The 27,899-nt window shown below is 37.0% G+C and overlaps 1 protein-coding gene across 8 annotated transcripts in view; it reads left to right on the top strand.

Annotated features, from left to right (window-relative positions):
- Nucleotides 1-27,899, top strand: part of Dmd (dystrophin) — a 2,062,171-nt gene that overhangs the window by 1,796,056 nt on the left and 238,216 nt on the right. The gene's annotated exons all lie outside the window — the stretch shown is intronic.

Below are 27,899 nucleotides of genomic sequence, written 5' to 3'. Positions count from 1 at the left end.
GCAGTCTAGTTTCAAATGCCAAAACTAAGGCTTAGAGAGCTTAAGTGACTTGCCCAGTGGTTCTCAGTTGGGAAATGGCAGAGACAAGCCAGCGAGTCCAACTACAGAGCCTGAGTTCTTAATCATCACATTAAAAAACTTTGACTCGCCTGTGTCCTCAGGATCAGTTCCAAATGCCTTCGTTATGAACATCCTTCTTATCTCCCTTTATTCCCAAACAAATGAAATAAATGCTCTCTTCCTGATGAGGCAAATCTCCAAATCTTGACACCTACTGCTTCTGGGCACTTTCTCCTGCTGTTTGCAAAGTGTTGGAAGGATTCCCTCAATCCACATGTGAGTGCAGATCCACCTCAACCTCCTCCAGAGAACCTTTTAACTAACTACCCTAGAACCCTGCCTCTCACCAGACGCTACTCAACTTCACATACCAGCTCTTATTTTTCCACTTGGTTTGTAAATTCCTTAAGAACTGGTTCTGTATTTTTCAAATAAAAATAATTCCTAGTTCATTTTCCTTGTTCCCAAGAAATTGTTCATTGTAGATGCTTTCTGAATTTTTAATTAAAAATTAAAAACTAGTGGTATAGTGCTTCAAAAGCAAATATAAGTTTATAGATTCTTAAGAAGGGACAGTGACAACACTTTATAATTAATACTCAATGTAACTAATCCTATGAAAATTCTGTGCTTGATACATTACTGAAAACTACCAGATCCCAACAGTTTTTACTTAAACATTTTTATTTTGAGATAATTGTAGTTTCACATGGAGTTATAAGAAATAATAGATCTCATGCGTCTTTTCACTGGTTACCCCCAATAGAACATCTTGAAAATGTTACAACGAGAATATCAACATTGATAAATCCATATATAGAACATGTTTATCACCACAAGGAGCCTTTCTGTGGCCATTTTATAGCCACACTCACCTTTCTCTTTCTCTGCCACTCCCTCTCCTTGGAAGATACTAGTCTATTCTTTGCTTCTATGATTTTTTCATTTCAGTGATGTTATACAAATTGAACCATACATTATGTCATCTTTTGAAATTAACTTTATATGATCCACTAGAGATTTATCCAAATTATTGCACATAGCAAATTGATCCCTTTTTTATTTCTAAGTATTCTATGGTTTGGATATACCTTTCTTTGTTTAATAATTCATCCTTTAAAGGACATCTGGGTTTTTTTTTTCTAATTTTGGCCTATTGTGAAAAAGCTATCAATATCTGTACGGGTTTTTATGCAAAAAAAAATTTCATTTCTCTGGTATCAGTGCTGAAGAATACAATTGCTGAGCCATGTGGTAGCTGAATGCTAATTTAAAGCTGCCAAAATTTTCCAAAATATCTATACTATTTTATATTTCACCAATAATGTATGGATGATCCAGTTTCTCTGCATCTTCACCAATATCCGGCGTTGTTTTTTTTTTTTTTTTTTTTTTTTTAGCCATTCTGATATGTGTGTAAGAATATCTCATTGTACTTTTAGTTTTCACTTCCCTGGAGGCTAATGATATTGAACAAACTTTTCAGGTACTTTGCCATCTGTATATCCTCTTCAGTGAGATATATATTTATGTCTTTCATCCATTTTCTAATTCAAGAGGTTTTTTTAACATTTCAGTTTTGAGAGTATTTTATATATTAGCCACCAGTCTTTTATTGTATATGTGATTTGCAAATATTTTCCCCTTGTCTTTTTATCCTCTTGATAGGATCTTTCACAAAGCAAACATTTTTAATTTTGTTGAAGTTAAATTTATCAGTTTTCTTCTTATGTATCATGCTTTTGGTGTGAAGTGTAAGAATTCCTTGCTTAGCCCTGGACACCAAAGATTTTCTCCTCTTTTATATGTTTTATAGTTTTACACTCACATTTAAGTGTGTGATCCATTTTTAGTTAATTTTTTATCAAGTGTCAAGTTTAGATGAGGTTCGATTTTTGCATATGGTGGTTCAATTGGTCTAGCATCATTAGTTGAAATGGCTGGTTTAATATTTGAAGTGCTGCCAGACTTAGGTCTCCTTCAGCCCCCTCTATGCATCCTGAACACCTCACAAACACCTTAGTCTTAACATGCCTTGCCCTCACAGAGCTCATCGTTGTCTTGCACCCATTCTTGACATTTCCTCTTCCTAATTTTGCTATACTCCTTAACACTACATTTCACCCAAGTGCCCAAGCCAGAAATTCATGTGTTGTTCCTGCACCCACCCTTATCTTTAAGTCTAACATGAGGCATTGCCAAAATTTGTCAGTTCTATCCCCAAACAGTATCTTAGACTCATTCCCTTCTTTACATCTCTCCTGCCTCCAATATGGTTTACCTCAAAGGCTGTACTGCCTGATTTTGTCTGATTTTTCTCCTTGATTTTGGTCTCACTTCCTAATCCATTCTCTACGATGAAACTATAGTAATCCTCCTACAATGTAGATTTGATTAGGTAACTCAGCTTAGTTTGAAGTCTTTCTACTCTTTCCTACTGCCCTAAGGCAGAAGTTTCAACAAACCTTTTCATCTGAGTCTGGATTAAATAGCAACCTCAGCAGCAGCACCTACCACAGTGCCTAGATCATCATAAATATTTACTAATTGACTAACAGAGCCTTTAATAGTGTGTGAAGCCAACTTCCCATGTCAACACCATACATTCCATTTTTAATAGCACTCACAGCTGTGTTCCCCAAGTATCACATCTAATAGAAGTGAGGCCTGTCCCAAGACCTGGTGTTTTAGTTAAGGATACCCTATCACATACTTGCAACAAGGACCTGGGTGAAAGAAGTCAAATTATGATCTGATTCTAAGAAACTGGAATAAGAGAGAGAGAAGAATGAGACAATAAAGAAAGATAAGCAATTCTCTAGAACTTGTGAGAAGTGTACAGAATCAAATACATCTGAATATGGGTAATTAGAGCCTGAAATATGGGAAACTCAAGCATGTAGCACCTGCTCCTGCCCTTCATTGAGTGACAGATACTGCCAAAGCATTAACTCCCCTGTGGGTATGCTTGCCCATCTGGGACGCTCCATCAGTGTTAGAAAAGAAAAAAGAAAAACCCAAAGCAGAAAGCAGCAAGGCTCAAGGCTAACTTCTGAAGTGGGATACTGGCGATGCAGGATGAATTTGAGCCCGTACAGATGGCTTCGTTGCTGCTGACACTGGAATCAGAGGTAGGCTGATGAGATGTCATGCAAATACTGGAGTTATTTGCTGTAAACCCCAAAGTGGAACAGGGCATCAGCAATGTCAGTCTTTCTTCTGGGTATCAACTAACACCTGTTTATTTGTTTTTAATCCTTCATATAAAAAGTAATGATAAAAGAATTCAAAGCAGGATAAGCTTTATGTCACTGGAGTGGTATGGAGAATAAGTGCAAGAAGTTCAATGGGAGCTTACTAGACAGTTTAAAAGATCTATATGAAATCAACCATGAAATGTGAACAATTTTGATATGCCAGAGCATTTGTATTCTTATCTCATGGGGTTATTGGAAAGATCAAATGAAATAATCATTATAAAGCACTTTGTGCAGTTCCTGGCATAAAGCAAGCACTCAATAAATGTTAATGTTTATTCGATTATTATTGTTGATTGTCAGACATCATCAGCCCCACATCAGCAAATAGTAGTAAGTGGCTTGTCAGCAGGAACATGAAAACATTCTCGTTACATAGAACTCAGCATTGCAGGGGCAGTCATTAAAACAGAGTCTAATTTTAGTCTTCTGGGAGACGAAAATGCTAGGTTCTCCAGAAATGTTGAATCCTTCCTTGGGCATGTAGTTTAATTTTCCAAAATCATATTGCATAATCTGTAAGATAAAAATGTACGGCTGTTCATAAAAGACCCAGGAAAATCTTAGGCACAATACAAAATAAAAGAAAAATGTTATTTTTCCATAGAGCACTATTCAAAATAAAGAAGCAAGGTCAGTCACAAAGTTCCGAGCTATAAAGGAGGAAAGGAACAAAAATTTTTCCCCAGTTATTTTATGGCTGCCAGGTTGAACTCATACTTATCCAATGAGCCCCAAAATGGAATACTGTTCTGCACCAACTATACTGATGATAGTGATTCAGAGAGTAAATGATAAGATTCCATCCTTCTAAAGTGCTTTTAGAATTGGATTCTAGTAAGTTTCATTTTGCTATTGGCCAATCACAAAAGAGACTACGAAAGAGAAAAGTGAAGACATCATGCTGAAGAGACACTGCTGCATAGAAAAGAAATAGAGACCCCCCTAATTTGAAGATATGGATAGAGGAAAAAAGGCAGTTATGCTGTGGCATACAGGAAACATTAAATAAAGCAGTAAGAGTGGAGAAAATTACTTAGAATGGAAGAAAACAAATCAGAGAGATAGAAGTAGACTATAAAGCCCCAAAATACAAAAGGATATTGAAAGGGAGATGCAGTAATTATTACACAGATTAAATGCAAACCATCAAAAAATGGAGGGGAAAAGCTTCATAGAAGAATGAATGGGTAGCAAACATCATTCCATCATCTTACCAAGACAAAGCTGAGGTCCCTAAAGATTTTTTAAGACATTTTTGGATATTTTCACTTCTGTTGACACCAGACTTTCATTTCTGCTACTTTTGTACTCCCTTTTTACTTTTTAGTTTTTCAAAGGGGAAGTTAGCCTTAAGAAAAAGAAAATAGAACTGGCTCCAAAGCATGCACCTGTAGTCCCAGTTACTTGAGAGGCTGATGTGGGAAGCTTGCTTCAGCCTAGGTATTCAAGACCATCCTGGGCAATGAAGCAAGAACTGTCTTAAAAAATAGCGAGAATGTGCAAGAATGGCCTTCTGCCCAGTGGTATCCTCCTAATCCTCTCCCAGTAAGTTCAACAGTGATTCAAAACCATATCTTGGGATCTTACAGGCACCATTCTTTTCTCTCTTTCTCTGCTCATGTCGTTCTGCTCCTGTGCCTGCATAGTTTGTGTTATCAGTAGTTCATAGTCTTCCAGGACCTATGCCAATTCTCAAAATAATATGATTAGCATCTAAAGAAACACAAGGAGCTCATGACTTGGTCCCTTTGCAATTTAAAATCATATTCAAAATACCTTTTGGTCACAGGCATTTAGGCAAAAAAAGTTCCCTGTAAATCACTTCTAGGAATCTTTCTATGTTCAAAACTCAGACTTCTCTGCTTCTTGAAAGAATGCCTGCCAGTACCTAATGACTGAAAAGGAGTTTGAAAACATAAATTGGTATGCAAATGCTAGGTGATGGCAACTTCTGGAACAGTAGGCAGCATTTATATTATATGGCTTATTTTTTCCTGGACTTTCCTAATCTGAGAGAAAATGGACTTGAGTTCCTCTTTAATTGGCTTAGAACTACATAAGTAATATAGGTAACCTCAGTCACACACGTGTGTCACTGTTCTTTCCAACAGACAAAATGGCCAAGACAACAAGCTCTCCAGCCAGGAAGTGAAGAATATTTGGGAGTCATGGCACACAATTGCTGGTGCAAACTTAATGTTAGAAAATCTATGATTCTTTCTCCTAAGCAGAGTAAAAGGGGCAACTCAAGCCCTCATTTTAAGTAGGCATCCCCTACTACAAATCTTTAATAGGGATTTTTTTGAAGCATAGTGCATATCTATTAGGGTCTGTCAACAAATAACACCCTTTCAAATGGCCAAATCCCAGGTGGTCAGCAGCTTAGCTAAAACATTCAAATGCCTTTTCCTTTTCCATACAGAATCTCATTTGAGGATCCAGCTCCAACTAATGATCCCCAGCCAATGCTTTTTTTCACAAATGAAGCTTTTCAAATAATTTTCAGTGGACAAATGTGGTTTTGAGTTTTCAAACAAGTCTTTTTATTGAAAAAGCGTGCTAAACTGGGCAAACTTGAGTCTTAAATGCACACGTTATTGAAATCATCTCAAGACCAAAGGATTGGTTCATATCAAATATCATATTCTTGTAAATATCCTCTTTTCCTAATATTAGCAACAGGGAATTGGAAATAGGAAGAGGGAGGGTATGCTAGGTAGGGGTCCACCCAAGTTTTCATAAAGCCTTCTGATAGAAAACAGAAACTATCTGGGCATGGTGATGCATACCTATAATCCCAGCAGCATGGGAGGTTGAGGCAGGAGGATTGCAAGTTCAAAGCCAGTCTCAGCAACTTAGTGATATTCTATCTTAAGATAAAATTTAAAAGGGCTGGGGATGTTACTCAGTGGTTGAGTGCCCCTGGGATTTATCCCTGGAAATCAAGAGAGAGAGAGGTGGGGAGAGTGGGGAGGAAGGAAATTGATGATATAATGGCAACTATTATTTCTCCATGATAAAATTAGAGAAGATCTTCAGAGAATTAATACTACATTGTAAAAAAAAAATCTTTACACTATAATGGGTACAACTGTATCTTTACCCCCTTTTTGTGAAATATCCTTAGATATAAGAAAGTAGTAAACTTTGTAGTTCTTGAACAACTTGTAGACCTCGCTCTTATTAGTTACTATTATAAGTTCATTTATAATAACTTTTAGGCTCACTGCTAATTTTCTAAAAATTTTCTATAGTTTCCCTTTTATTATAAAGTATGTCTGATTGAACTGTTGGCTGTGAGAGAATACTCAACTCAGATTAGTTAAGAAAAAAAAAGTGTGGCAGTGATGATTTTCAGACAGTATTACTGTTGCAAACCTACCTGTTGTCCTCTTAGCATCCTCTATATTCCCAGCCCAAAAGAGAGCTACTCTGACCCAAGAGTTTAAAATTCTATGGGCCTGACCCTATGGATTTCCCAAATCAGATCATGTTCTCATCTAGACTAAGAGAATGGCCCAAATCAGATCATGTTCCCATCTAGACTAAGAGAATGGAATGCTCTGATTGATTGAAATTGCAGATTGGGTACTCTGAGCAACAGATGACAAGACAGATTTAATAGAGAACAAAACCTGTGAAGAAAAAGGGAATGAGGCATCATTGGGCAGGGGAATCCATTATTCACAATACTGATCTTGTAGAGTTGGTTTTAGACCAATGAGGAGGTCCAGAGCAAAGATTGCCAGTAGAAAGACTCCTGAATTGGACAGATCTGAGAGTAGTCTATATATAACTGGGGACTGTTAACTTTCCTTTCCTAACAGTCAATCATAAAATGAGACTTGAGTCTTATCTCAAACATCAATATCTGTATATGTGAAATAGAGGGTGAAGGTTTACTGCACACCAGTGGTTTTCAATCAAGAGCAGTTGTGTCCCCGAGGGAACATGATCATGTCTGGAGACATTTTAGGTTGTGACATCTGGGGATGGGGCACTAAGGGCATCTAGGTAAAGGTCAAGCAGGCTGCTAAATATCCTTTAACGTACAGGATAGCATAAGAAAGAATTATCCAAGCAAAAATGTCAGTAGTACTAAAGTTGAGAAACTGGTCTATAGATAAAGATACTTATGTGCACATATATACTGAAAACCATTTATCTTTTTTTAAATGATTTTTAGTTTTAGCTGTACAAAATACCTTTATTTTATTTATCTATTTATATGTGGTGCTGAGGATCGAACCCAGGGCCTCGCACATGCTAGGCGAGCATTCTATTTCTGAGCCACAACCTCAGCCAGCCTTTTGTCTTTGATACATTCTTGGTAATGAAATTTTGTTCTTATTTGCATCCATCAGTACATCTTATTGAGATTCAAATTAATTTACTTAAATTTAGGGAAAAATTTAGATGGAATTAGTGAAACATCTGAATCCTAGATCTTTAAAAAATATATTTGTTTTTTAAGAGAAATACTAATTTGAATTAGCTTAAATACTCTTTGAATATAAAATCCTTAAAGGCTTTACTTTGGTGAATAGATAAGAATCATCTATGTTTAGTACATACATTGCCTTATGAAAGTGTTATTTCAAAAGTATTAGTTTGTTTCTGATGTTTAAATATCCCTGGGCTATTTTTGTTTACTCTAGAAATTCACTCTGTTGTATTTTTTTCTTCATTATATATTACAAAAATGAAAGTCAGTGCCAGATCAGATTGGGATATTATACATTCAAAATCAGAGTCAAATCAGTGAAAATTTACTATAGTGTATCTTAATATGCATGAACATATTTTTCTTTCTGGGACTTCTACTAAAAAATAGCACAACAAAAGCAAACTTTTAGCACCGTACATTTTGAATCATCTAATAGATGCTTTAGCCTTTAGGGAATTTAGTTCCAGAACTGCTGCTAGGAAAATAAAAAGACTGGTTAATGCCTAAAGGGATAAAAAGATCAGCTAACCAAAAAAAAAAAAAATAGTTTTCTTCAAGATGTGAAATGTGTGTTCAATCCTAGATCAAGGACTAGATGTTCAAAGTTCTATATATGAGGTTTAACATTACTGTGGAAAACTCTAGAAAAAAAAAAAGTTTGGTATCAGTGTACTGAAATCATTTTCAAGTAGCAGCAGTAGCAATACCAGCTCTTTACCCATACAAAATCCAGGTTTTTTAATCTAAATAAAAAGTCATTTAATGCTTTTATATCCAACTATCTATATTCACAAAACTTTTTAAATATATTTTTAGTTATAGACGGACCCAATATCTTTATTTATTTTTATGTGGTGCTGAGGATTGAACCGAGTGCCTCACACATGCGAGGCAGGTGCTCTACCACTGAGTCACAACCCCAGCCCCACAAAACTATTTTTAAAATCTGTTATGATACAGTGAAGAAAATGCAAGAAAATAAACCATCCTAATCACTATATTTTATTATAATTGTTAATGCATATTAATTGTACAAATTGGTAGGTTTCACTATCACATTTCCATATATGCATGTATCGTGCTTCAATCACATCCACCCTCCCTTCTACTCTTTATTGCCCTTTTCTCTCTTCCCCATCTCACCAGTCCCCTTCCCTTTGCCCTTCCCCAATAATCCCTCCTCTATTCCAGGTCATCTCTTTTTCTTTTCCTTTTATTACTAGTTTCCATGTATGAGAGAAAACATGTAATACTTTTCTGCATCTAACTTACTTCACTTAAAATGGAGTCCTCCTGCTCCATTCATTTTCCTGCAAACGACAGAATTTTAATCTTCTTTATAGCCAAAAAATACTCCATTGTATGTGTATTGTATATATATATATATATATGTAATATGTATATGTGCTTGCGTGTATATACACATATACATATAACACACTGTGTGTGTGTGTGTGTGTGTGTGTGTGTGTGTATATATATATATATATATATATATATATATATATATATATATATAACAAAAGTCAATGTTTAGCACTATACATTTTGAATCATCTAATAGATACTTTATAGCCTTGAGGGAATTTAATCCTAGAACTGCTATAAGGAAAATTAAAAGGGCTGGTTAATGCCTGAAAGTATTAAAAAATAAGCTGTGCACGTTGGCACACAACTGTAATCCCGGCGGCGGCTCAGGAGGCTGAGACAGGAGAATTGCAAGTTCAAAGCCAGCCTCAGCAAGAGCAAGGCACTAATCAACTCAGTGAGACCCTGTCTCTAAATAAAATACAAAATAGAGCTGGGGATGTGGCTCATTGGTTGAGTGCCCCTGAGTTCAATCCCCAGTACCAAAAAAAAAAAGTATAAAAAAATCGGATAACCAAAAGACAAAGAAAAACTTTCATGTATGTTTTTTTTTTTTTCTTTATCCATTCCTCTGTTGACCCGACACCTAGGCTGATTAATATATTGGCTATTGTAAATAGTGACACAATAAACATTGGCATGTAGCTTCTCTTTTCTATGCTGATTTCACACCCTTTGGATAAATACTCAGGAGCAGAATAGCGGGATCATATAGTAGTTTTGAGTTTTTAGGAATGTTCATACTGTTTTTCATAGTGGCTATTCTAATTTACATTCCCACCAACAGTGTATAAGAGTTCCTTTTTCTCCACATCTTTGCCAGCATTAGTTATTTTTTGTTTGTTTGTTTTGATCATTGCCATTTGACTGGGATAAGATTGAGTCTCAGTATGGTTTTGATTTGCATTTCCCTGATGGCTAAAGATGTTGAATACCTTTTCATACATTTTTTGGCCATTGCACCTCTCCTTTTGAGAAGCATCTGTTCAGATCATTTTATTGGATTATTTGTTCTCTTGTTAAGTTTTTTTTTTTTTTGAGTTCTTTATATATTCTGAATATTAATCCTCTGTCACATGAATAACTGCCAAACATTTTTTTCCCATTCTGTAGATTGTGTATTAACTCTGTTGATTGTTTGCTTTGTGCAAAAGCTTCTGTTTATTTATTTATTATTGAGGCTATTATGAAAGGGATTGCTTTCCTGATTTCTTTCTCAGCAAATTCCTTATTGGTGTACAAAAAAAGTTACTGATTTTTATAAATGTTGATTTTGTATCTGACTACTTTGCTAAATCTGTTTGTCAGTTCTAAGAGTCTTTTGGTAGAATCTTTGGGCTTTTCCAAATATAGAATTATACAAACAGGGCTGGGGATGTGGTTCAGTGGCAGAATGTTTGCCTGGCTTGTGTGAGACCCTGGTTTTAACCCCCAGCACTACAAAAAAAAAAAAAAAAAAAAAAAAAGGAGGAGGAGGAGGAGGAGACGACAAACAGGGTTAATTTGACTTCCTCCTTTCCTATTTGTATCCTTTATTTCTTTCTCTTGCTTAATTATTCTATCGAAAATTCTAAGTACTGTATTAGGAGTGGTGAGAGTAGATACCCTTACCTTGAATCTGATTTTAGAGGAAACATTTTCAGTTTTTCCCCATTCAGTATGATGTTGGCTATGAATTTTATCATATTAGCCTTGATTATGATGAGGTATGATCCTTCTATACTTAATTTGTTTAGGAATGTTGACTTTTGTTGAAGGCTTTTTCTGGATTGATTGAGATGATCACAATTTTTTATCTGTGTCCGTATATGAACTATATCATATTTATCAGTTGGCATAAGGTCAAGTGTCCTTGCATCCTTGTGGTGAAACCAATTTTATCATGGTACATGATTCTAACATGCTGTTGAATCTGGTTTACAGGTATTTTATTGAGATATTTTGAATATCCATTAAGGATATTGGCCTAGAATTGCCTTTTTGTTGTTGTGTCCTTATCAGGTTTGCCTTGGAGCCCTGATAGTCTTTCTTCTGTTTTATTTAGTCTATTGGTAAGGCTTTCAAATGAGTGAGTTTGTTTTTTGTTTGTTTGGGGGAGGGTGTCCTTGGGATTTAACCCTGGGGCAATTTACCACCTAGCTACATCTCCGGCCCTTTTTTATTTTTTTAGTTTGAGACCGGGTCTCACTAAGTTGCTTAGGGCCTTGCTGAATTGCTGAGGCTGACCTTGAATTTGCAACCCTCCTGTCTGAGCCATGAGCCACAGGGATTAAAGGCCTATATCACTGCATCTGGCAAGTTTCTGTTTGTTTTTTAAACCAGGGTCTTACTAAGTTGCCCAAGGTGACCATAAATTTACAATCTTCCTACCTCAGGTTCCTGAGTAGCTGAAATTACAGGCATATGCCACCATGCCCAGCTCTCAAGTGGATTTTTAACCTGACCTACTGAGCTATTCATTTCTGAGATTTCTGCTTGGTTCTTTTTCAAAATTTTGATCTCTTTATTGAAATGCTCATTCATATACTACATTGTCTTCCTTAAGTCACTCAACTGTTTGTCTTTTCTTGTGCCGCTTGCTACATGCAACTAATCATTCAGGGTCACTCCAGGTGAATTTAAGTTGACAGAAAATATACAGATACAGAAAGTACTTCTTTCTTAGGGTCCAGGGATGGCTCTCGATCTTAGGGGTCCTTTGGAAAGAGAGAGCGAGCCACCTGAATTCACACAAGGGGAGGTTCGATGGAACATTCCATCCAAAACAGGTAAGGGGTAGTATTACAAAGGAACAAGAAGGCAGCCCCCTCCATTGGGTAATGCCCACTCCCAAAGCTTTGCTCCTCTGCTGAGCAGAGATGAGGATCCACCTGTTTCCACACACAGAGAAGCCAGTCTCCACATTCCCATTGCTCAAAGCTAGGGGGTCCTCAGCTTCTATGTGGCAGCTCCCAACATTCTTGGAAATTGTTGAGATTTTTAAAAATCATTCCTTTGGCTTCTTTGTCCTGTATTTCATCTACTTCAGTATCTTTGAAATCAGTTCCTAAAGAGTTAAGAAGTTTAAGAGGTGTTATAGTTTACATAGTAGGTGTCCTATGTTAATGCAGAAATATTAAGATACAATGATTACATTATGAGAGCTGTGATTTAATCAGTACATCCTGGTTTGGATGGACTGGCTAGGTGGTAACTGTAGGCAGGTGGAGTGTGGTTGGAATGGGAGGTTTCCTAGAGGTATGCTTTTATGGCCCCTTCCCCATTCCCTATTTCTGCTTCTGGACCACCATGTCCTGAGCAACTCTCCTTTGCAATACCCTTCCTCCATGATATTCTTGCCTCACCTTAAGCCCAGAGCAATAGAGTTGGTCCACCATAGACTGTATTCCAAAACCATGAGCCAAAATTAACTTTTCCTCCTCTAAGTTGTTTTTATCTGGTATTTTTATCATGGTAACAAAGAGCTGACTATCAGCAATATCATGTTACCTTGTTTTTTCCTATTTCTTGTGATTCTACATTGAGTTTGTGCACCTATCAGGATGGATACCTCTTCCACTTTTATGTGAGGGCCTTATTAGTAAACAACCTTCTCTTGGAAATGTGCCATAGGAATATCAGTTTGTTGTGCAGTGTTAAGTTCTAATTCCAGTTTGGACTTTGTAATGTAGTTTTCCACTGGCTTCTTTGGCTCTGATTATAGGATTTTGATACAATGTATACTGTCAAGTTTGAGGGATCCACTTCCTCTGTAGATCTCAGAAGATTGGGGTCCCACTAGTTCAGACAGACATGGTGTAGACAACAGAATATATGGCATGCATCCTCTGTGGTTACTTTTCTAGTCTTGTCAGCAATGTGTGGTCTAATGGGTATAGGATTGATCTATGCTGAGGACCTTCATAGATGTGGTGACCACAACCATTGCATAACACCTCCCTGCTGTTGCTGTGAGGGTGAATGTCCAGGAACAGGGCTTTGGACCCCACCAGCTATGCCTTCTTGGGGCCAGTTCCATTGGCTGGGGCTTTTATCTCCCCCATTATTTGAGTTGAAGTATCTCCAAGGTTCAAGTGGTGCTAGATTGTGGCTGGAGTAAGGGGCAGTGTCTCTGAGCTGGGCTGACAATATAGTTCAGTAGCAGAGTACTCACCCAATGTGCTTGAAGTGCCAGGCTAAATCCCCAACACTGTGTAGAAAGAAGAAAACAAACACCAATAACAACAACAAAACCAAATGAAGAGGGCTAGGGTTGTGGCTCAGAGATAGAACGCTCACTTAGCACATGCAAGGCCCTGGGTTCGATCCTCAGCACCACATAAAAATAAATTAATTAATTAAAGATATTGTGTCCAACTACAACTAAAAAATAAATATTTATAAAAAAAAACAAAGAAATAAAGTAAAAACCAAATAGAAACAACTACTGTAACACCAACAACTATAGAAAAGAAAGTGGCAAAAATAACAGAATAAACTAAAACTTTTAGAATAATAAAAATAAAATTGATAAAAAATAAAAACAAAGGAAAAGAAAAAGAAAAATTTTAAGTTTCAAAGAGAAAATAAAAATATGGAAAATAGGAGAAAAATGAAAAAGAAGAGAAAAATATTAACATTTTAATATCAAAAGAAAAATGAAAAGTAATATATATATATGTACACTCATGAAAAACAGCAAGAACAAAACATATTAATTAAAACCAAAAAATTTCTCTCCACTGAGGTGCTCAATTGTTCAGACAATAGTAGATGATAACAGTCTGTACCAATCAGAGCTTCTTTCCATGTCTCCTTAAGGTGTATACCCCTTGGGGAAAGCAAACCCTAGGGGTTATTCACCCCCCTTGTTTCTTTTGTTGTACTTGCAAGGTGGCCTGACAAATGGGAGTGTTTTGTGGTCAAGGACAGTTGGAACACCTCTCAGATGCCCTGCACACCAAAATGAGCTAGGGCGGAACTCTGAGCTCCCCAGGCAAGGATTTATTCCAGAGTTATTCGAGCTGTGTAGTCCAAGAGCAGGGCAGACGCACCAAGGTAGCTCAGCGTGTATAAATCATGTGGTACAGGTTCCCTTCAGTGCCCTTCGCACTGTGCACTACAAGGGCAGGACTAACATCCAGCTCAGCAGGGACTCTAGCGCCTTTTGTGCCGTGCACCCCAAGTGCAGCAAGAGGCTGTGGGATTGCAACTGTCTGTACTAGGGGGGAGGGGCACTAGGCTCTACTTAACCCACCACCCACAATTCTGGTGTTCCACGTCTTAGCTCCCTTGAAATCACTTGTGACTGCTTATTCCCCCAACTCCTGCAGCTGGCTTTCCATACCACCAGTTTTAAAGGGAAAGCATCCTCCATTTTCTTACATGTCACAGTCCAGCACCACATAGAATTCTCAGCAGGTTAGTGTCAGAGGCTTTCCCCAGGTGAAATTATCAGGACAGCTGCCTGCTGAGCCATATAGTAACATAGCCATGGGGACCTAGGACAGGATAATGCAGGGACTGTTGACTCTAAGAGCAGTAAGCTCAGCTATGACCTTCTCGAGATGGCTCCCTAAGTGCAGAGAACTTCTTCAGAGCCAGTTTGCTATGCAGATCCCATGTCTGCTATGTGTTTAGATTACATTTCTGCAAGGTCATGCACCACTGCACCAGGTGAAAAATATATTTAAAAAGCAAGTACATTGGATTGTATTACATTCCTGTGCTTGTGGTGCTCACTAGGATTTTCCCTCTTTCACATCTACCCCTGTTCTCTTACACCCTGATCCATACTGGAGTGCTTTCTTTCACCTTCTGTTCTCCTATCCAAAGTCTCCAGATTTCTCCAAGTCTCTGTCTGTCCACTATTGAACTTCAGCCTTCTCCCACAGTCACCCACTTCAATACACAGCTTGCTCTCCAGTTGTTTTGATTTTATCCCATGGAGAAACAGGGAATTGCTGGGTGCCTTCAGTTGATGGGCAAGATTGTTAAAAGGAGGGAGGAAAATGATGAAGAATTATTGCTTACTAAAATAAAGGAAAAGACAGTATAATAGATACAGTTTAAAATATCAGGAATCTCTCTCTAATCCATTTAGGTTATGTCACCAACAGCATACAAAATAACTGTTCAAAAAATACTCCTCAGCCAGACTAAGTGGTGCACACCTGTAATTCCAGAAACTCAGGAGGCAAGTTCAAGGTCAGCCTGGATAGCTTAATGAGGTCTCAAAATAAAAAAAAATTAAAATGGATGGGGGTGTAACTCAGTGGAAAAGCACCCCTGGGTTCAATCCTAATACCAAAAAAGAGAAAAAATGGTCAAGTTAAAGACAGAACTTCCTCTGTAGATGTGTCTTCCAAAACTCACCCACTCTTATTCTGCTCTGACACCCACCTTTCAACACAAACAAATAACATGCTATTAAATTCTTTACCTGCCTTAGCTCATTTTTCTGCCCAAGCTATAGTGGGATCTTTCTGAACATCAAGATGAATGATGTGAGGGGCTTTGAGAATCTACTGTCATCCCTCTCATAACTTTCCCATCATTTTATCCAGCCTATGTTCATCCACTCATGACTTACTGTCTTGTGTTATTATGGCAAATCATGCCCCAACAAACTAGTGGTTCCTCCTGGATTCTATACATCTCTTCACCTAGAGTGAAAATCTGAGACTTCCTTGACTTTTCTTTCTTTCTGATACCCTTATGTTTAACATCCCACCATGCCAACTCATTTTTTTTAATCTTTATTTTCTATTTATGTGGTGCTGAGGATTGTGCCTTACACATGCTAGGTGAGTGCTCTACCTCTGAGCCACAACCCCAGCTCCCCACCATGCCAACTTTTGACTGTCGTTCTTCCCTTTCTATTCATCCTCCAACACCACTCTGGCCATTTTATTTTCTGATTTTTATAATTTAATATAAAATATACAAATGATAATAGTAAATGTCATCAGGCTGGGGAGTAAGATGGCTAGAGGGACATGCAAGGTGAGACTTGCTTTTTAAATATCTTTTTCACCTGGTGCAGTGGTGCATGCCTGTAATCCCAGCAACTCAGAAGGCTGAGTGAGAAGGATTGCAAGTTCAAAGCCAGCCTCAGCAACTTAGCGAGGGCTCAAGGCAACCCATCAAGACCCTGTCTCAAAACAAAAGCCAGCAATGGGCAGCTGAGATGTGGCTCAGCAGTAAAAGCACTTGCCTAGCACGTGTGAGGCCCTGAATTCAATCCCCAGAACTGCCAAAAAAATAAAAATAAATAGGACTGGGATGTGGCTCAGTGCTTAAGTTCCCCTGGGTTCAACCTACAGTACCAAGTAAATAAATATCTTTTTCATTCTTCTTGGATGTTGTTATCATATCAATGCATTAAAAAGAAATAAGATTGCATTTTTAAACTAATTATTTTTTTAAAAAATATCTGGATGCCTTCCCATGAACAACTAAATGAAGTCTCTACTCTTAAACCTGACAGTCAAGTACTACTCTGGTTTGACTCCAAGCTACATTTCCAGCCTTATCTTATTCAGTTCTTCTGTTTATGCTTCACATCCAGGCCTTTATTAGTGCCAAAAAAATTGCACATTCTGCTCTTGCCACCCAGAATGTCTCTTCTGTTTTGCCTATCAAAAGCTTACCCAATTTTGAAAGCCCAGCTTCAAAGCAACCTCCTTCATTAATTTTATCCAGATACACTGCAACCCCCATGGCTATTTATGCTTCTTTTAGCACTTTTCAAATTCCAGGAAAGGAAAGGAGTATGTACTGGGTGCCAGGAAGTGGTTTCTCCAGCCGTGTGCTTTATGACATCCCATTCTCTGTACATCCATTTCCTCATCTGTAAAGTGGTCATTTTGTAGTACTTCCCCTGTAGGAGTGTTCATTCTTTCAAATATTTAGTTGGATGCCTACTATTGAGACAGGCACTGACCTGTGTCCTGAGGATATAGTGGGGAATGAAATAGATGGAGGCCTGCTCTCATCTAGTTAACCTTCTGATAGGAAAAAACTTAAGTGAAATATACTGATAGAGCTCTTAAAGCAGCACTTGTCAATGCATTACACATATTTGCTATTGTTAGTATTGTCAGCATTGTTGTTATCATTCAGCATTCTATTAATATATAAAGAAACTAAGATTCACATACTATTGGATAAGATGCTGAAGATCAAATAACTAGTAAAGGATTCCACCTAGGGTCTTCCTGACTGATAAAATGGGTGTCCTTTCTACTGTAGCAGTGGCTCCAAAACCAAGCTGGATGTCAGAACCATCCATGGAGCTTTTTTAAAGTACAGACTCTCAAGCCTCAGCCTCAAAAAAACTAAGTCAAAAATGGTAGAGATGAGCTAAAAATCTATATCATTAAAAGTCTTCCTGGGTAATTTTAATGTACTGTCAAATTAGAATATGACAGCATTACAATCTTTCCCACACAGGGTATGGTGGCATGTACCCATAATCCCACCTACTAGGAATGCTGAGGCAGGAGTATTGCAAATTCAAGGCCAACCTGGGCAATTTAGCAAGACCCTATCTCAAAACAGCACCCCTGGAATCAACCCCCCAGCACCACAAAAAAAAAAAAAAAATTCTAAATATCCAAGCTATAAATTCAGTAAAGATAGGCTCCTTGTTTTCTTCTTCATTTTTTTCTTCTCTTCCTAGGAAAGTGCCTTATAAGCACTCAATAAGTATTTGAGTAATTAATTGCTTAATTATTTAATTAAAGTTGCTCTTAAAATGCAAATACTCACAGCTGTGATACTGGAAGCCTGTTATGAGCTATCATTGATCTTCCCAGGGATATTTATTAATCAGCTAGAAACCAGTAGTTGGGAAGGAAAAGCATCTGGGAATGAAACTGAGAAGGCCCCAAAAGCAAATGTTAGCCACATCATCACACAGCCTAGGGCCCCTGCTTTCACTCCCCTTCCCTGTGCTTCATTGACAACTTCAGGTAAAATGCAGAAAATATATTGCTAAAAATCAAGGGACTCCCCCCAACTTAGCTTTGTTTCTTTTAACTTTGTTTTCTTCTTAGCTTTTGTTTCTCTCTTTAGAAAATGGGGAAATTTTCTTTCTTAAAGGAAGAAAAAAATTTTATTCTTGTCACACCCTGAGCGTGAAGTTCATTGCTATATGTTAAGATTATAAAGCAAGATCTCAAAATGCAGTGGTTGATTATTCACAGTAGACATATTAAGTCAAGAAGCTTATTTTTTCTCTCTTTGCTAAGGCACAAAGCCTGGGGCTATATGCATTTTTATTACACTTTACTGTCTTGGTTTCACTTGAGGATTAAAAAGAGAGTCAAGGTACAGTGCACGTATCCTGATGGATTTTAGGATTTCTTGCTTTAGTGAAAGGAAGAATCTCATAAAGTACCTCAGATTATTGCTCTGGGAAGTGTACCTACTTCTGTGATGACCTAAAAATTCAATCTTTTGTTTCTCCTATAAAAGATCACATTGTATTTTGGAAATTTTTTCCCTGTAGTTTCCTATACTATGCAAAGCCACATTTAAAGAAAAATAGCTTTAGTTTAGATTTGAAGTGAAAATATCTAAAGTAGTTCAGGGGAGCTTACAAACAGGCTTGGGGGTGGAGTGAGGTGGAGTGAACAAGGAGGAAAGAGAGAAGGGAGGAGGGCTAGGTCAGAGAGTGTGAAGAAGGCTGACTGGAGAGAGACTGTGTAGATGGAGTGGGAGATCAGGTGGGTTTTAACTCCAGTTCTGACAAATCTACACCCAGAAACAAAGAAGTACATAGCTCCATATTCGTCCTTTATTAACAAGCTCTTATTTATTTAATTGGTGCCTCATCCTCCAATATGCAAAACACAGAGACTGAATGTTGTAGGGTTGGAAAGTACAGTAGATGAGATCTTCCGGTTTACTGATTTGTAAAGAACAGTCTGATACTACGTTGGCAGCTCTGTGTCAGTGAGAGAAAAGAAAGGCGCTTTTCACTGGCCTTAGAAGAGAGCTGGGAACTGGAAACAGGCTCCTGGCAGACTAGGTTCTTTGATAAGCAGACAAATTGACTGTGAAGGGAGTCAAGGTCAGGAAGCTTTGGAAATGCTTGGAGCATGGTGTGGGATTTAAGGAGCCTTGATTTCCTTGGTTAAGGATTGTTGTATGCATACTTCAGCAAATTCTCCCTTCCAGCCTTCATTAAAAACTGTATTATTACCCAAAATATAAGGGATTTGCCATTGAGACAAAATATTTAATTCCCAGTGCTTTATCTTCTTTTCATTTATCTTTAAAATTTCAACCCGCTTCAGTCGTTTTTATAATATGAATTTGCTAACTGCTCTATATGCTTTTTTTTCCAAAATGATACCAGTTATATTTTATGCCATTGATAATTATTTCAAATTGCCACTTCTGGTCCTTGGGAACGCTCCTGTGTTCTAATACCAGGAGGCATCATTATGTAATTACCATGTGAACATTATGCTACTTATGGCCCAAAATGCCCCCAGTAAGGAATGCTCCAGTGGCCGCAGAAAATTTCTATGAGAATGATATCTTCTAAATGTGGGATAAATAAAGCTCAATAATAAATAGCTAAAGCTGAAATGTAAATGATTTAACATAATGGTGTTGCAAGGTGAGAGCCACTTGACTTTAGTTCCTGTTGCAAATCATGAGATACATTAGGAAAGCTTTTAAAAAGAGAACCTATTTTTTAAGAAAAAATCTGCATGAAGCTACATCATCTAAGCAGAGCAATTCAACTTCTATCCCTTTGAAGAAACACTTCCTATGATCTCTTCCCTCCCTCCCCCATCACAATTTTCATAACAATCTGTAGATGTAACTAAAACTAAAGATTTTGACAAATGAAGCAGGATAGGAGGTTGATTGCTACTTTTCTAAATTAAAATTAATGATACCCTTAAGGTACTTGAGTCTATGAAGTCAACTTAATGTTGATATAACCTGACTCCATTATCACAGAATGAGGCAATTGCTTGAGCATGAAAAGCAACAAACCAATTTCCAAAGTGCATTTTAGAAATTGGTGAGGGGAAAGCTTAAAGCCTAAACAATGGACAAGGGACTTACTGTTTGTCCTCTCTTGCTTCCCAGTTGATGGAAGAGTTTTTCAGAATGAGAGGAATAATGTTGCTGGAGAAATTTTGGGCTGACTTGGGCTGGAGCTCCTACTTCATTTGAGGTGCTCTCTGTCGGCCTCAGCAGAGCCTTGACACTCTTCTGGTGGGTTGGATAGAACATAACTGTGAGGAAAAAGGAAGAATGTGAATAAGAAAAGGAGTCAGACCTAGAGGTGATCGAGCACTTGCCTAACATGCAAGGGACCCCAAGTTTGATACCCAGCACTAAAAAAACATAAAGAAAACAAGGAGATATAGATTAAGAAAGGAATCAACACATTTTCTTTAAATGGAGGTGGGAGAATGTGTGGAAGATTAACATAAAAATGGTAGATGATGGGGGCCTATAGTCCCAGCTGCTGAGGAGGCTGAAGTATATGATCACTATAGCCCAGACGTTGGAGGTCAGCCTGCAACAGTGAGACCATCTCTCAAAAAAAAAAAAAATGGATTAGTGATGGTCTCATATGGCCCACGTCAATATCCATGCCAACAATCACTCAATGATTATGCTGCTACTCATAATGGATAACATGTTAGTACACTTTCTTGTGATCTACCACAAAGTCAAACACAAAAAGCTCTTGTTGAACTCATAAGTCTTCTAATGTCAAGAAAGCACATGAATAAATTCAATGAAAACAGAATCCAGCCAATCTCTACATTCAATAAGCCCACAGAGCTGTACCTATAACAAACCCTCACTCCAAACTTTGTATCAGACCTTCTCAATTATAACTCAAAAGAAATCAGGATTAGTAAAAGAATAGATTTTAACTGAAAAAGATTGCAATTAGTAAAAAAGGATTTTAACTGAAATAGAAATAAGTCTCAGTAGAGTTTCCAGGATAATGTTTAGACCTGCATTTATGAGCATTACATGAAAGGATTTGGAACTAAGAATGAATTATGAAGACCCTCCCAAACCATGCACAGAGAAAACTATACAAACTGCAGAATTGTAGGACAAAATTCATGAGTAGACTATACAGAGACATGTGTGGTTTATTCAATAGCATCACAGTACAAAACAAGTTTTTGTACTGTGTTGTTTCTAATGGGCTCATTAACGTAGGTGTGAAGTTTGGTTCCTGCATGCCATGGATATTTATCAAGGGTCTAGACAGACTGAGAGCCAGAAAATCGAAATGTACGTGCCTACCTATCTCTTTTCCCTAGACTGGAGTGAACACAATTTATGTACGTGACATCTGTAAGAACACTAGGACTAGGAAGAAACCATAGTATCTAGCAATGTACTTCCTCATCAGGAGCATATCCCCGACTCTCCCAAAACTCCAGTGAAAATAAAAATTTTAAAGTAATTAACAGATCAAAAGAAAAACTGGAAACCCTTAAGAATTTAAAACAAAGTTAAGTAACTAACATTTACATTTAGAGAAATTCATTTGAAATCATTTCTAAGAGCCATGGTGTTGTTCTCTGTCCTTTTTTCCTTCTTTTATCTTTTGGCTTATTTAAAGCCATTTTGAAGAAAAAAATGAAGTAAAGATAACCTTCAAAATACACAGAGGAATGGATTGAGCTTTGAGAAATAGTCACAGCTGGGAATTAAGAATGTGTTATCATTAATTTAGTTGGATGACTTGGTGTTCATTCATTATCCTCAAAATTATACTTTCAATTCTACCATATTTATAGGTAGTGAAGTGCCTAACAGATTATAGGAATTTTAAAAGTCTTTCATTCATTCATTTATTGAATTTTTATCGAGTGTCTCCTGTTACTAGGCATTGTGTTAAATTGTGAACAAGAAAAACAAGGTCACTGTGTCCTAGGCAAGGAATTTGCATTCCAATAATTATCCTTTATATAAATCTAGACATTGTTTCTTACTGGAGCAAAAGAAGGGAGGTCTTTGCAAGCAGTACATTGTCTGCAGAAGCCATCTGAAATGAGAAGACAAAAGAGAATAATCGCCCTCATAGCTCTCAAGTATTATTATTTTAAAATTAGAAAAAACAAGCATAGGGGAAACTTGGCTTTTGGGTTGTTTCATAGCTTATTGCTTTGATTTTTAGACTTTTTATTTTTTTACAGAGCTGGGGATTGAACCCAGGACCTCTTATGTGCTAGGCAAGCACCCTACCACTAAGCTACATCCCCATCTCCCTGCTTTGATTTTTTTTTTAGTCTAGTTTTGCAGGCAAAATGAATCAATTTTTTTTTCCTTTTCTTTTTTTACTTTGATCATGAAAATTGAAAGGAAAGAAAGAAGGGAAAGATCTTCCAAAAACTTATGTCAGGGATCTTGCAAAAGGAATTATTTATTTAAAATGTAGTTGTTAGAGTGAAGATCCATAAATAAACTAGACATTAATTCACTCACTTCATGAATTGAGCACCTGCTATTTGCCAGGTACTGTGCTAGTTACTGGGGTAAGGAAAGAGAGATGTCTCCCTGTCCTTAAAGAGCATATAAAAAAAAAGACCTTTCTTCTCCTGACATCCTTTTATTGAAGAATTGCTGCAAACTATATTATGAGTACTCATGGACCAGATGGCACTTTTTTGCCCATCTGGGATAGTTCTAAAGAATAGACCCTCATGTATCAATAGATAAGATTTCTTCCAGTTCTAAGCTTTCATGATCTATAATCTAATAGTAGAAACAAGATGTATACTTCCAAAAAGATGTGATGCTTGTATTAATTTTCCTAAAAAAGGAAAATAGGTATGACCTATTTATTCAGAGAAAATTGGGTTCCTCCTATCTCTTTAAATAATTCCATTTAAACTCCTTTAGCTCTTTCTTCTTGAATCACCTTCCAAAGCTCACTCTTAGCTCTTTAGTCTCATTTCCTTTGACTTCCTTTAATGACTGAGACAAATTATTCATCTGTAACTGACTATACTTGACATCCCAAGTTAAAGGTTTCGCTGTTAACTTAAATGCATCATGTTCCAAATGAATTCATACGTACATATGCCATTTCTCCCTTTTCTAATTGTCATGTTTCCATTCTTCCATACATGAAATCTAAGAGTGTATTTATTTCTTAAAATATTAAGCCCCAACACCAAATTGGATAGTCATTCTATCTTTCAAAATACCTCCTAATATGTACCCTTTTTTAATATTCCAGGCAATACTGTCTTAATTCCAATGCAAGTCTAGTCAAGTACAACAGACTCTACCTGGTCAAGTGCAACAGACTCTAGCTGGTTTCAGCCTTAGGGCCCCTTTGGAATCTGATGTGTGCCATACAGACATACTAATGTTTGTAAAACCCAGCTTTCCTCTAAAATAGGGAGTCATCTCACAGGAATCTTTTGTGTTCTCTAGACCTAGAATATGCCTTGTTTTGCATCATCTGCATTGGATCTCACTGTTCTCCTACACATCATTGTTCTATTGCCCCAGGCCTTTCCTGGGTTTATCACTATTCTGCACCTTCCACCCTTTATGCATCCAAAGATCAGAGACTATAATATTTGCTTCCTGTATATCCCTTTCAATATCAACAGACACTTAGAAAGTGAGCAAATAATTAACTGAGTGAAGAATCAGTTGTACCCAAATGCAAGGTACTAGTGTATAATTTCTAGATTTTGCTTTCTGGTTTGCATATACTACTTTATATTGAGTAAAAGCATAACCAGTTACCCAGGCACCTGCATCCCATAATGTCAGGTACTCAGGAGGCTGAGGCAGGAGGATTGCAAGTTCAAGGCCAGCCTTGGCAATTTAATGAGACCTTGTCTCAAAATATAAAAAAGGACTGGGGATGTAGCTCAATGGTAGAGCACCCCTGGCTTCAATCCCCAGTACCAAAATCACACACACACACCCCACAGCCAGTTAGGAAGGTCTAATACATGCAGGCTTTTGTTTCAAAATTTTATCAAATTTTATTTCCTTGTATAATTGCTCATAGAATAAAGTGCTTTGTTTCTAACTACAGCTTATGAAGACTTTGGTTACCTTCAGATTTTTCTTCTTAAAATTATTTCTTTATTTAGTCAATTGTGCATTCAGTCCACACAAAATACCTTTCTCCAATGATAATTTGTGAAATGAAATATTTTATGCTTAATTCTCTAGTTATTTTCTAGCTGTTTCCTGAATATTTCATTTCATTGCATGATGCATTTTTAATTTGTCTCACTCTCATGCATTTTTGTAAGTTTGAGTCATAGGTATAGAAGGTCTCTTTGATCTCAGTTTAAACTCTTTACAATATTGGATATGCACTGGAAACTACCAGTGTGGTTCTGCTTATATAAGACGGAAACAAGCTTTAGTGATTGGGGGCTTATAATGGAATCAGATGCTTCATCCATCCATGCAGTCCCTGTGATGATACTCAAAGGACTTGGCCTAATCATACTCCTTTACCCTTTACCATGTGCATCTTCCCCCTTGAGACTTTTTTTCCAGTGCCAGGGATTGAACTCAGGGCCCCAGGCATGCCAAGCAAGCATTCAATCAAGCCAGATCCCCAGCCTAAGATTTCTTTATCATTATGTAAAAAGATTCCTGATCAGTGTCTGCTACTATACGACCTTTTCATCTCCTCTTCCCTCTTCTCAAACATTCACATTCATCTCTTTATTAATTTGTTCATGAAATGACCCATTCTGGATTTAGAAATAATTACATATTATAAACACTCATTGGCATGTATTCTTCCATATTTTTTCTATAATCTTATGGAATCAGGTTCTTCAAGACCAAGAAGTGGTCTTGCATTGGGTCATAAAATATACTGACAACTAAAGTTCATAGATGTATACACCAATTTGATCTGCATTAATTCAATAAATTAATTGACTAAAAAATAAAGAAATTTAAATGCTAACTACTTATTAAATACTGATAAAATACCTTTTAATTCAGTTTTCTTCTCCCACATACTAATTAAGGACAAGAGCCTGAATGAATGAGTTTGAATCCTGGCACTGCCAATTTACTAACTACTTGCTGAAGCAAGTATTTTTTAAACCTCTCATGCCTCAGTTTCTACATCAGTGAAATGAAGAGATACTATCAATTTCTATCACAAACTTATGAAGATTAAATGTTAATTCATATTACATAGTGCTTAATAAATATTAACCTTTTTTATATTGTATGTGGTGGGGTCCAGAACATTATAACTTATTTCTCTCCATTTATTAACAATAGCAGTAGCTACTAACATTTGTTGAGCAATTACAGTATGATAGAAAGTAGGCTAAACACTAATATATATATATATATATATATATATATATATATATATATATATATATATATATGTATCTTACTTAATACCCACAAAAACTATGAGGTAGGTCATATTATTGCCCAAATCTTATTAACAGGGAAAGTTAAGATTAGAATAATTTACCCAGAGTCACTGTATTAGTCAGGGTTCTCCAGAAAAACACAACTGCAATAGGAGATATAGTTAAATAGATGAAGTTCGATTTATTAGGAGGTAATAGGTTGTCCTATTATAGAGGCTGAGAAGTCCCTTGTAGTGTATCAGCAGTGTAGTTCCAATCCAAGTCTAAAAGGCCAAACAACCAGGGAAATGATGGTGTAAACCCCAGTCCAAGGGCAGGAAAATACCAATGTCCTTCTGACTCAAATAGGTAGGCAGAGCAAAAAAGGCAGTTCAGGGGGCTGGGGAGATAGCTCAGTTGGTAGAGTGCTTGCCTTGCATGCACAAAGCCCTAGGTACAATCCCTAGCACCACCAAAAAAAAAAAAAAATGGCAGTTCAGGCCTTGATTGGATGATGCCCATCCACATTGGGAAGGGCATTCTACTTTGCTGAATGCACATATTCCAATGCAAATCTCATTTTTAAAAAAACACATCCTCCTAGACATATCCAGAAATAATGTTCATTGTAGGCCCCATGCAGCACAAGTTGACACATAGAATTAACCATCAGTCAGTGTCAATGGATATTCTTGTTTGTCCCCCACTTCTCTGTCTCTTCCTATCTGTCTCTCTCACACACACACATATGTACATACACACACACACACACACACACACACACACACTGCATTAACTCATTTACACATTTGTGTCATCAACTAGTCATTAAATAAATATTTAATACCACTTACGATATTCAGGGTTCAATGAATTCTGGGGATGGGGGCATCATATGGGAAGAAAGAGAAACAAGGAATAGTCATTGCTACCAAGGGCTTTTAGCAGAAGATACTTATGTCCATATAACTAAAATGGATGATATAACAGAAGGGTTTCAAGTATAAACCATGGGCTGTGAGTATGCTGAGGAAGGCATTAATTCTAATGAGAAAGATGGGAAAGCAAACATAAATGGTTAACAGCCTTGAACTTGGAGAGAAAGAGGGTAAGAGCATTCTAGAAAGAAACAACATGAAGAAATCATGAAAGTGTTATATTGGACGTAGTATTTCAGACTGAGCAGATGGTTTGATAGGCTTAGCAGGTAGTTTGTCTGGGAGTGCAGGTCAGAAGATTTGGTGGGCAAGTTTGGAATATTCTTTATGATTTTATATGTATAACAATGAAGCTAATCTTGCATTTTTTGGAAAACCTACTTGTTTTTCCAAATATTTTGTGCAGGCAAAGATGGATGAGGCTAGGGAAGAAGTGAAAAAAGAACATTGTTCTAAATCTCCAGAAGACAATTAATAGTGGAAAATCCATGTTGGCTTTAGGCCAGACTACCTGAGCCAGTCTTCTAATGAGATTAAGATCTGCTTTGCTTCTTGGAAATTCTCCACACCATGGGAGCTAACCCCAATCACCAATACCACTACCACCAAGTTCTGGTGGCTGTTGACAAACTCTGAGCATTCCTAGTTTATCATGAACTCCTCAAAACCAAACCAAAATTCAGAGTTACAGAACTAAGATGCCCAGGGCCACCACTAATATTACACTGGCAAAATGCCAGATGACAAAGTATATCATTTCACCCCTAAAATTACTCCTTTTTTTCTGACCAAGAATGGAATTCACCAAGCTTACAGGACACTGTATAAATATATATTATAGAAAAACCTAATAGGAAGAAAAAGAATGACAATTTTTACTCCACGCTGCCTGAGGCATATTTCTCTCAGTAATTTCCAAGTCCACTGAAAGCTGAAAGTTTCTTTCATCTTACCACCTACCCTTTATTACCCCAAATGTAAACCTTGCCTCTACTTCTCTGATACTTAAGTATTAATCAGCTATTGATTATTTATGATCAATAATTAATTATAATTTACTGATCCAGTGATAACTGGCCAATATTAATAACAAAAAATCAGTCAAAAATAAAAGACTAAGATAAAAAATGTCATTTCTGAGATCCTTTAGTTACCTGACATAATGCAAAGTGGTAGTATAACTATTTGTGAAAGAATTACTTTGTGCTTTTTGATGGTGCTAATTGAGAGAAAAGTTTATTCATGGCTGCCAACCAGTGGAATACAAAATTTCATTTTAACGCTGTCAAGAGAGAGGAAATCCTTGTGTTTGGCCTTGGTTTAATAAAAATCGGTCTTGAACACCATCTACGGTAACACGGTATTAAAAGCAGGGTTATGAATTGTTGCTTTAGGATTCTCAGCCTCAGAAACCCAAAACCATTTACAAAAAAAGAAAAGGATACATTTTTTAATTGTTCTTTATTATTTATGA

Source organism: Marmota flaviventris, chromosome X (genome assembly GCF_047511675.1).
Source record: "Marmota flaviventris isolate mMarFla1 chromosome X, mMarFla1.hap1, whole genome shotgun sequence".
NCBI classification, from domain to species: domain Eukaryota; kingdom Metazoa; phylum Chordata; class Mammalia; order Rodentia; family Sciuridae; genus Marmota; species Marmota flaviventris.
The sequence above is the reverse complement of the archived record's forward strand: the minus strand, read 5'-3'. Positions and strand labels throughout refer to the sequence as shown.